This window comes from Punica granatum, chromosome 3 (genome assembly GCF_007655135.1).
Source record: "Punica granatum isolate Tunisia-2019 chromosome 3, ASM765513v2, whole genome shotgun sequence".
NCBI classification, from domain to species: domain Eukaryota; kingdom Viridiplantae; phylum Streptophyta; class Magnoliopsida; order Myrtales; family Lythraceae; genus Punica; species Punica granatum.
In genome coordinates this window covers 20,334,903-20,345,701 of record NC_045129.1, presented here as the reverse complement: position 1 = coordinate 20,345,701, position 10,799 = coordinate 20,334,903, and the positions used below count along the sequence as shown (strand labels likewise).

The 10,799-nt window shown below is 42.1% G+C and overlaps 1 long non-coding RNA gene across 1 annotated transcript; it reads right to left on the bottom strand.

The window, feature by feature from the left end:
• Positions 1–2,147: 2,147 nt before the first annotated feature.
• Positions 2,148–4,783, bottom strand: LOC116199101. The gene is made up of 3 exons (XR_004155464.1): positions 4,568–4,783; positions 3,548–3,612; positions 2,148–2,420 (listed from the first exon to the last, which is right to left on the bottom strand). It is a non-coding gene; the product is annotated as an uncharacterized LOC116199101 (long non-coding RNA).
• Positions 4,784–10,799: the final 6,016 nt, after the last annotated feature.

The window sequence follows — 10,799 nt, the reverse complement described above, 5'->3', positions numbered from 1 at the left end:
TCTTGACCCGTCTTGGTCACCGAGTCACGAATCGTTTTCGTAATTAATGCATTCGGCACAACCCTTAAGCATTAATTTCACTAACGGGTTAATCGGGACGCTCACACGGTTAATTCATTCAATTCAAACAAGTTTATACGAATTGGCCATTAACTGATAACTCGCGTCGATGAGTTGTTAAATGACGTTGGTGCCCTTTTCAAACTTATCAATTTCAAAACCCGAAACGCACGATCCGATGTAGCAGGACGTCTGAAAAAGGCTTATGTGTCTTAACTTGAGTTTTTACCTAATTCCAAGTAACTCATGTTAAGATACAGAAGATCTTTTTAGATCACTTCTAGACAGATCGACCGGTTCTTTGGCCTTTTCGGGGTTCTTGCACAACCTTGGACGATCCAGGGAATTGGTCGACACTGGCTATAGGTCAAGGTGGCCCACACTACGATGTTTCCCCTTTTCTGAAAATAATTTTCAAATAAAGGGCAAAATCGTTTTTTCACAATTCAGCGATATCCCTAGGGTTAGCATGACAGAAAACACTATAGTGCGGGATAAGAACGGGCTACCTGTTCAGGTGCAGGTTCATCTGCATAGCCTTTTCTTAAATAACTAATGAGTTTTTGTCATCCTAACATAAACTCGGGTAACTAGAACAGTTATCTCTGTCAGAAAATATGCAAAAGGCTGATTAACCTTTCACTCGACCTAACCAAACACTAGATAAGGGTTAGGAGGAATTCTAGATTCCAAATCTAGAATCAAAACACGAGTTTGGCTAATTCAGTGGAAATTCAGTGTCACAATACAGAACAACTGTAAAAGCAATCCACACACAAGAAACTTGACTACGGACATCCAATATATCAGGTTGTCAAACCAAAGCCGAATGCTAAAACATTAGCACGCGTTTGTTTGTCTAGGATAGGATTTGCATGCCAAAGTACCCCGGATTAATAATTTGCTAAAACATGTACATTTGACAGTAACAAACACTTTGTCTATTATTAACATGTTGTGTGTTACCTTTTTGCACTTGTTTGTCATGCGGGTCGAGCTTGATCCCTAAGCCGAATAATATTAGGGTTCAACACCCTAATCATCAATCACAGGGTCCAATGCCTTAATCATCACTCACAGGGTCCAACACCCTATTCAGTGAGAGCGTGCATCGAGTTCCATTTCTTCGGTTTTTCCCTAAACTCACGGTGAATTAGAGTGGGATAATAACTGAACGCGAATCGATTGGAATTCGATCATTTGTAATTTATATTTTATTGTATTTCTGAGAGAATTGTAAGGATTTTATTTTGTACATTCATTCTGTAAGAATTATAGTCGGTGAGCAAACGGTCCGAGAGTCGAATTAATCGAATCGATCTAATGCTTGCCTAGACACAGGTAAATCCAAGATCTCATGGTTCTGGTTCACGCAGGGATTCAACCTCTATGGTTTGATGAACTGTAACGTGAGATTGTGAACCAATTCCCTAACACACAAATTTACTTCTCTCTCGGCTTCTCAACTGATATTGTTTGATTCATCGAACTTACGGTGTCAAAACGTGCGAGCCGAGCGCAACTTAATCCATGCGGTAAATAATAAAACATGCAAGCCTAGCAAACCAGAGTACCAAAAGGGCATGCGGGATATAGGCCCGCATGTAACATGAACCCCCGAACACGGATTTTCCGGTTCCGCACAGACCAATGCCTTAATAACAACTAGGTGTTCCATACCCCTAGACCCAGCGTAACTTATCCGCTCTCGACTTTCGGGTCGTAAAATGATAAGTGGCGACTCCTTCTCACGTGTGTCCGTCACGCGTCCCCACGGGAAAGTGGAACAATCCGTCAAGCCGCGCGATTTTAGGTCGCGCGCATGCGGGCCCCGACGAGAGTCCACATTCGGGTCCGTACAATGTGCTCTCGAATAATTACAGAATAAAACTGAATAAAACACATGGATCCCGATCGGTTCATGTTGGGCCAATATTCCTCTCGACTCGCCGTGCGTTTTGTGAATGATCAAAAAATAAATTAAAGCAACGCGGGCTCAAGGAGCCGAGGGTTGGGTCCGACCGGACCGACTGTCACGACCCGAAATTTTGAGAGAAATTTTTCTAAATTTCTTCGAATCCATTATCACATAAAACTATTCACGTAAAAACCTGCATCCCAATAAATTTCCAAAGTATATAACCAATCCAACAAACTCTAATATGTATATACACATCTCCGGAGATTACTTTTCCGCACCCACGTCAGTGATACAACCAAACAAAATTTTCAGGTCGTAACATTTTCAAATCCATTCTATACAAAAAGAATATCTATCCAATAACTAAGGTTCCTACCTAATTCTTCGAGCTGATCCCCGATGTCAAAAAGTGATTCCTCCACGTAATTTGAAAGCTTGTCTGGAAAAATATATGCAGGGTGTGAGCTGCATCTCAGTGAGTACAATATTCCAAAGCAAAATAAATAGATATTAACTAATAAATATATTCTAAACAACCAAATATTCATATAGATAATACTAGCATAACCAAGTCTATCGATTAATTCACCCACACGACCGATTATATAATACGTACAAATGATTGCTAAATACATTCACAAACAATCAATTGCCTTTATAACCATATAAAACTATTATTAGAATTAACCATTAACTCAACATCCCCTTGCATTCATAACCTAATTAAATCAAATTAACAAACAACACGGCTTCCATAAAATAATTCAAACAATCGCAATAATCATCACATCTACTGCAATCAAACCCAACAAACAATATACACAACCAAATCAATATAGCCATAGGGTTGCATTTCCTCGCAACAGAGTTGTGACGGTTCCGTGACCCCGCACATCTCTCTCATATCATTCTCAACTCCCCATATCCATATCTCATAAGCGGGGGCCGCCTATTAACCTCTGGCGGTAAGAGTTGACCTTAGTTTGTATTCCGCCGGGTCCAACGGCCGATCAGGCCCTTATTTATATTCCGCCGGGTCCAGCGGCCGATCATGCCCCTATTTATATTCCGCCGGGTCCAGCGGCCGATCAGGCCCTATTTGTATTCCGCTAGGTCCAGCGGCCGATCTGGCCTATTTTGTAATCCGCCGGGTCCAGCGGTCCCATGGCTATAGTCAAACAACAATCACAAACACAATCAACTACAACCGGGCCATCACACATCATAAATCCACACCAAATTCTTATTATCAAATTATCACAACCTCCGTATACACAAATACAATTTCCATCATATTCCCAATTAAATCACATTATCATCATATATTTCTTACACGATCCACATACTCAATCACACTGCATATCCCAGGTTAAAGTGAATCACAAAGGCCATATTGCTCAGATCCGTTCACACAACATAGCAATACCGATTCCTTAATCTAACTACCACTACATTCATCTTAAATAATTTCTATAATTATAACACATGATTTCACAAGGGAATAGAGTATTCACATATCATACATATATATATATATATCATTTCATAATGGAATAAAGTACTCACCTAACTCCAAGATATAGTCCATCGAATCAAGCCTTTCAAATGCCGGAATTCAGTCTCCTCGGTCCCTAATCAAGTGTAAGCATAACAAGGACTAAATTATGCATACACAATACAATACAATATCACACCACTTAGCACACCCTTTTTAGATTAACTATTTCTTTTTAGAATTAAATTACAAGCATAGCCCTTTTGGCTTCAATAAGAACGAATCATATATTATAACTAGACAATATAATCACTATTCTTATTGGTGCTAGCTGAACTCTATTTCACTTCGAAAATACTTCTATAATCAAGTTCACCTCTATCTTGTCTATACTTCCTCATCAGCCCCATCTGGTATTTTATTCACACACAAATCAGTAAGACTTACCCTTATAGCATCACTTAACTTACAAAATTAACTGATGTTTTGTTTCCTCAATTTATCACTAATCTCACTTAACTTAACCAGCAAAACCATCACAAGGCACCTGTCATTATCAGATACCTCCATAAAGCTCTAACAACCATATGTCCCAACTAATCGAAGAAGCAAATTCCACCATATTATAGACATAGCAGACCAATCTCAAAGAAAAATTTTAGATAAATTCAATCAAAGTTCCCTACACTCTCAAATCAACACTAACACTACTTGCCCATTCTTCCTATCTACTTCCACTAAACCGTTGCTTCTAAGTTGCCAACAAGAAGTCTAAAATCAAGTCAACAAAGCCAAAGGAAAGAGAATCAGTTACGTACTAACGCATTACCATAATATAATTGCTCTTTCTTGTAAACTAGCCTAAAGATAACTAAATGCCACTATAAATATTTCCTCCCTTTAATTAGCTTGCAATGTTTCCTTCAATCGTTGCCTTCTCAAATTCCTACATCTAAAAACAACTAGATTAAGCTATCACCCAAAATTCCTTCAATCTAATAACCCAACTAATCATAATTCTTAACTTACCAATTGAACAATACAATAGAATTCAAACAACAGAAATAATTCGAAATAGGAACTTCACGTACCTAAAGATGTCCGCAACTAAATTGGGTTCCCTAGTTCCTCACATATACTAACTGTCAGGCCTTGCTCCCACCTTCCCCGAACCTCTTCTTATTTCTTCCCTACTCACCCGCTCTTCCTCTCCTGTGTGCTTTCCGAGCTCTCAGCTTCTTCTCTTGCTCCCTGCTCCTCTCTATCTCTCAATCCTCTTACCTTTCTCTCTCTATTTCTGTTTGTTTCCCTTTTTGACCAGAACAAACAAGGGTGAAAATAAAACAGAGATAAGGAGAAAAGGAAAGGAAGAAAAAGGCGGTGGAGAAAAGGGCTGCTGAAAGAAGAAAGTTGGACCACGTGGGTCCATTCTGCACTTTTTTTTTCGCTTTTTAAACTTACCAGCCACAAAAGAAAAGAAAAGGACAATGAAAAATGACAAAACGAAAATTGAGGCGGTAGAAGAGATAACAGAGGGAGAAGAAGAGATTTGCTGTGGTAAGTTCCACCATTAAGAAGCCAACACCCCAATCAAATCATTATTTTATTTCCATTTCTTTTGATTACTGTTATTATTATTTCCAGTTGTTTTAGAGCACTTGGAGAAGAGAATAATAAATCTATACATAGTATACATGCTATATAGATATATATGTCTGAAAATACCATTTGTAAAGCAAATATGATTTACGTAATTTAATGTATATGTATATATTTCTATGTATATATGTGAAATTTGTCGGGTCTCACACCGATGGATAGCAAAAAAGTCGATGGATTCTCAAGATGGCCGTTGGAGTGGTCGAGCTCCCGAGTGATTGTCTAACCTTGATTCACGCACCTGATCCAAGTGGTCTTCCACATAGACACTGCTTGGAGCAAGGGGGTGAGTCGGGGCTAAACCTCATTCCGCACTCGGGTTGCGTGCGCTTGACGTGTATAGGGGCGTTGGGCCCCGTGATCGAGGGTTTAGGGCGTTGGACCCCGTGATAGGCATGACCTATGGGTTCAGGTTCAAACTGCAACAAATCAATAAGTAATAACGAAAAACAGGGAAAACTGATAGAAATTGACGAAAACTGATAAATAAAGATGAATACAGACAAGTTGTGTATTAGGCCGAATTTACGTGATTTAATCAGTTATTAACCAAGGTTATTTGGCAAACAATTTATCTACCCTAAGCAAGCGAATGGATGTACTAATATACGGTTCTAGACCGACTATGTGCGTGGGTTTGTTTTAAGATTCCATTATGTTAGTGACATTGCGGTTTCACTGAATGCACCGAACTCATGTTTTGACTTTAGATTTGAAACCTAGCATTCCACCTAGCCATTATCTAATGTTTGATTAAGTCAAATGAATGGTTAATCCGATATTATATGTTTTGCGACAGAACTAACAACGATAACTACCGAATCTACAATAAGATGATAGAAACACCGAAAGTGGATGAAACGGGCTACTTGAACAGGCTGCCCCTTCCTACCCATAGATCAAGGTGTTTCAACTTCCTTAATGCCTAGAATGTCGGCAAATCACAAAATGACAGTTATGCCCTTGGTTTGCAAAATGTATAAGGCGTTAGTGAAAAATTGAGATCACGTGACACGAAGGGGTCTAAAGGAGACTTTGTATACCTTAACTTGAGTCGCCTCAAATCGGGCTCGGACTCGAGTTAAGGTGCACAAGTCCACCATAGACACCAACTTTGCTCGTGTTACGTGTCTTGGTGTTTTGAAATTGTGGATTTTAAAAGGGCATTTCCGTCGGTTCATGATTCGTCAACGCGTTTATAAATTGATATTCAGTTCATGCAATTTTATTTGAACCGAATGATACGTCCCGCTTTCCCTTTTGTGGAATTATTCAGTGGTTGAGGCCTTGAACCTCAAATGTTATGGATTAATGGAATGATTGTTCAAAATTAACGCGTTTAACATACGAACTAACGCGAAACTAATGAATAAACAAAAAAACGTAATTGCAATCAATTCCAAGAACCGATTTTAAAGCGATAGAGGAGGCCGTCCTCAACCTGAGGAAGGTCAAGGGTTGTCTCCTATATCGGTTTTGACCGCTTCTTGCATGCATAAAACATCAAACACGATAATACCACACATTTTACATAGTCGGTGCCGCCATGATCTCGGATAACAAATACAAGCACGCAAACATACCCAAGCATAATGTTTAAAGGAATCGATAAAATGGCGCCGACTCATGGGAAGAGAAAAAATGTAAAAACTCGGGAAACGACTTGAGTCGAAGAAAGAAGGCCATCCAAGGCCTGAGGAAGCCAAGAGGGGCTCTCGGCCCTTGGGGTGAGGTCGATAGGCTCCTTTGGCTTGCCCGAGCCAACACGGTCTCATCGACTTCGATTCAAGCCTTTTTCTGACATGCTAGCACTTTATACGATGAAGACATGCATAATATGGCATAAAAATGTAAACTTGCATGCAAATCGGTCATTGACTGCCTTATCGCCCCACAAATGCAAAAAAAACGTAAAAGTCATAACTTCTTTAAGTCGGGAATGATTATACCTAGCCCCGGGATGCGGGAAAAGTCGAGGAAAGTCAGAAAAACAGGTTCGGGAAGTCGGTTATGCCCCCTGGAACAAACAGACCCGAATCGGTTAAGTCGGGTTGACTGGCAAACCCGACTGGCAGTCTGGCTTTTCGAGGCTGTACCGGTTGATCGGGGTGGCCTTTTCGTGCAAGGTCGGTTGTGTTGGTTTCCCAAGAGACTAAGGATCACGCTTGCGCTGGTTTCGTGAAGATTGCAAGCGTAGATTTTTCGAAAATCAAAAGTAAATTTGGATCAATAAAAAAATGACAGACCCAATCGGGGCAAAAAAGACTCGATGGCAGCCGATGAAGAAACGGATCTACAGGAGGCTCCCGGTGGTCTTTTGACGCAAGGTCGGTGGTATTGGACTCCCAACTAGCTGAGAATCACGCTTGCGGTGGTTTCGTAAGATTGTACGCCTAGATTTTTTGGAAATAAAAAGCAAAATCGGATCAGTAAAAAATGACAGACTCGACTGGGCGGAATTGACCTAACTGGGTTGGTTGGAAAGAAACGGCTCTCCCGGAGGCTCCCGGTGGTATTTTGCTACAGGGTCAGTGGCATTGGACTCCTAACTGAAAGAGGATCACGCTTGCGGTGGTTTCGTGAGGATTGTACGAGCAAATTTTCCTGGAAGATGCCAAAAAAACCGGTAAGAACTAGGAAAATCTGTGAAGGGAGAATGGAGGGAAATAGCGGTGGTGCACGGTTGAACAGCTCTCGGCACGCAGCCACCTCGTCACGCAGGAAAGTGAGGGTCGTGAGGAACCCTGAGAAAGTGATGGCACGACTCGCCATGGTCGTGGGAAGGAATGGCAACAAAGAAGCCCGGGAAGCCGTGAAACCGTCTAGGGAGCCCGATTCTGGATAGGGGCAAAACAGACTGCTAAAAGCTTCAAAATGAAGATCTAAGGCCAGAAAATGGACTTAGGAGGTCGAAGAAATGTGGGATATGTGGTTTGTTTAGTGCTCGGGGCAAGTCGGGAGGGAAGCATTCGCCTAGAAATCGAAAAACCACGTAAGGGACTGTTTCTAGACAGAGCTGGAACAAGGTGCTGGGAGCCTCAAATTAAGAAACTAACACCAGAAACGGACTCGGGAGGTCGAGTACGTGTGGGATATGAAGTTTGGTCAAGTTTGGTTCGGGTTGAGTGGCGATCACCGGAAAATGGGATCGGCTAAACCTTGTTTTGCCCCGTTTTTTGGGCTGAGGAGGGGCTGCACGCCCCTAGAATTTGCTGAACTTTGAGAGAGCTTGGAAAATGTCTCCTAGTGTGAGAAAGGTAGAGAGATGATGGAAGTTGAGTTGTGATTAGTGTTAATGATATATAGGAACTTATAGGAGGCTTAATGAGGCATAATTAGTGAAATAAAGTGCAATTAGAGGGGGGTACTTAGGGGATCCAAATTTTTAAGAGGGATTAGGGGGGGGGGGGGAGTTGTCTTGAAAGATGATGGGAGGTGATGGATGGGAGAAAGGAAGTGACGGGTGTAATATGGCTTGGCTCAGCTTGGCTAGCTCAAGGGTCCCACATGATTAGGAAGAAAGCCGAAAGAACTCGGGGCTGGATTGATTGTGCATTTGATTTCCGTTATTCGCTTGAACGACGAATTATCGATGTATGCGCGAATACAGTTTTAATGAGCCTAATATTGACATGCTTCTTGTAAGCGGATGCTCGGGTGATCAGAGGACTCGAAAGCCGGTCTTGTTTCGTTTGGATGATCGGAGTGAAGTTGTTCGCTCTCGACGCCTGTTTGCACTTCTGCGTGTTGTAAGGCTCGCACTGGTGTATTTTTCGCATTGAGCGGAACAGTTGACTGCTGGCCTCGAGCGAAGATCGGTAACCGGAGACGTCCTAGGAATCCGCGAACGAGGCTCTCTCAATGCTTCCCGAATGTTTTGATGTGTTCGGAAACCACTGCGATCTCTGTTTGTCAAAAACGAGTCCCGAAGGCTTGCCGGAAGGGGTTTGTGACCATTAAAACGTCATTCGGGAGACCGGTATGCTTTGCTTGGTCCGAGCCAAAATGATTTCCCAGGCCCTAGGGGTTGCTGGGAATGGATGGTGCAGAGCTCGGACGTCAACATTTCCCCAAAAGAGCTCTGAGCGCAAGATTCCATGTGAAAATGGGCCTTTTTACTGCCGAAATGGTATTCGGGAACCCAAACCGGATTGTGCAATGTGATCAGGGTTCATCTCCCAAGCCTTCGAGGTCTCTAGGATTGATTGGCATGGATTTCGTACACCGACGAATTGTTAAAAGGGTCTCTGGCAATGTTTCTGTGTAGAAATGCCCCATTTTTCCAAGTCGGGATCCTCTCGGGAAGCCAAGATGAGTTCCAAAAAGCAGTCTTAAACCTATTCCCTGGTCCTAGTGACCTTCGGGTGTGTGCATACCTATTTCCGGGGGCCGTTTATTGGTTCGTTGATCGGGCGTCCCCGAGAGCCCCATTAGGAAGGCATCTACAAATGTTCGGGAATGCCTCGGCTTGAGCAAGAGAGCTCTGAAATGCGCTCGGGAGTGTCATTGATCATTTTGGTACCATAAGGGATTTTTAGAACCCCATATTAGACACCTTCTGATACTCCGGTGATTCGGTGATGAATAGTACTATAGTGCCGGCTTCTGCTGTCCCAAGGTTTGTTGCATGTCCGCTTCCTCTGATTGCCCCTGCCTCTTTCCTGCAGTTCATGTCTCCGGGTCCGCACGTCCATGACCGTCGACCCGGGTGTGAATAGTGACCCGAGCTTTGGTCGAGTGATCTCTGTTGGAGTTAATGGGCCAAAATGGGGTGCTGACACTCATGCTCTCCCTCACGTACCATTTCTCCAACAACTCACTTACCTTCCATTAAAGCTCCTTTGTCTCTTCAGGATTGCTCTTATAGGATGGTCGATTTGGAATTGTCGCACCGGGAACAAAATCAATTTGATGTTCAATCCCTCGGATTAGAGGTAACCCATGTGGTGTTTCCTCGGGAAATACATTCTTATACTCCTGCGAAAGAGAAACAACAGAACTAGACAGAGCGGGGTTAAGTTCGTTAGTATTGAAAAATGCCTCTTTGTACAAAAGTACAATCATCGGGTGATTTGAAAACATTGCCCGCTTAATTTTACTCATTTTTACATAGAAATTCTTTTGTTTTCTCTCTGATTTTCACTCTTTTTCTTTTGATCACTCCATTTCTTTTGATCACTCTCTTTTTGCAACCTCACTTGATCCTCATATACTTGCTGCGCTGTCAATAGTACAAGAGTGATTAATCGCTGATTCAGTACAAAGGAGTATTTGTTTGTAAAGCCATGCTTTACACGCCTATCAAACTGTCATGAACGCCCTAACAACAAGTATACTGCTTGCATTGGTACTACATCACACAACACTTCATCTTCGTATTTACCAATTCGAAATGCAACTAACACTTGCTTGTTTAACCCTTATCTCACCACTATCATGTAACCATTGCAGCTTGTACGGCTTCGGGTGCTTCAACATGGACAGTCCCAATTTTTCCATCATTGTTGTGCTTGCGACATTAGTACAACTGCCACCATCAATAATCACACTACATACATTGTCTTTGATGTAGCACCTAGTGTGAAAGATGTTCTCCCGCTGCACTTCTTCAACTCCTTTTGTTTGCAAGCTCAATGCTCTCCTTGCCACCAATGTCGTTGCATC